The sequence below is a fragment of the Myotis davidii genome, unplaced genomic scaffold, assembly GCF_000327345.1.
Source record: "Myotis davidii unplaced genomic scaffold, ASM32734v1 C62359807, whole genome shotgun sequence".
Lineage (NCBI taxonomy): Eukaryota > Metazoa > Chordata > Mammalia > Chiroptera > Vespertilionidae > Myotis > Myotis davidii.
In genome coordinates this window covers 1-449 of record NW_006343707.1, presented here as the reverse complement: position 1 = coordinate 449, position 449 = coordinate 1, and the positions used below count along the sequence as shown (strand labels likewise).

Here is a 449-nt window from a genome sequence, read left to right as displayed (position 1 = left end):
AGATGGGCCAAGAAGATTGAAGCCAGAGAAAAGGTAATAACTTAGAGTCATTTGAATTCTGACCTTTTTTGGAGGGTTGGAAGGTGGTATAAGAGAGTTTTGTGTTTTGTTTTTTATAGAAAGCCAAGATGACAGATTTTGATCGTTACAAAGTGATGAAGGCAAAGAAAATGGTAAGTTTTTAAAATTAGTACAGGATTATGTTTTAACCCTAAACTTATTTATATGGTTTGCCCATGCTTAAGTAGAGCAAAGTTGATTATATGAGGGCCTAAGACATTAGGGTTTTCTCTTAAACATATATACATATATGACAATAGTCTCTGTATGCATGTTGTAAATATACATACATTGGCATTTTTCAGAGGAACCGAATAATCAAGCTTGAAGTTAAGAAGCTTCAAAAGGCAGCTCTTCTGAAAGCTTCTCCCAAAAAAGCACCTGCTGCT

The 449-nt window shown here is 34.5% G+C and overlaps 1 long non-coding RNA gene across 1 annotated transcript; it reads left to right on the top strand.

Moving 5' to 3' along the window:
* Nucleotides 1-431, top strand: LOC102767743. Its single transcript, XR_436369.2, has 3 exons — nucleotides 1-33; nucleotides 120-173; nucleotides 366-431. It is a non-coding gene; the product is annotated as an uncharacterized LOC102767743 (long non-coding RNA).
* Nucleotides 432-449: the final 18 nt, after the last annotated feature.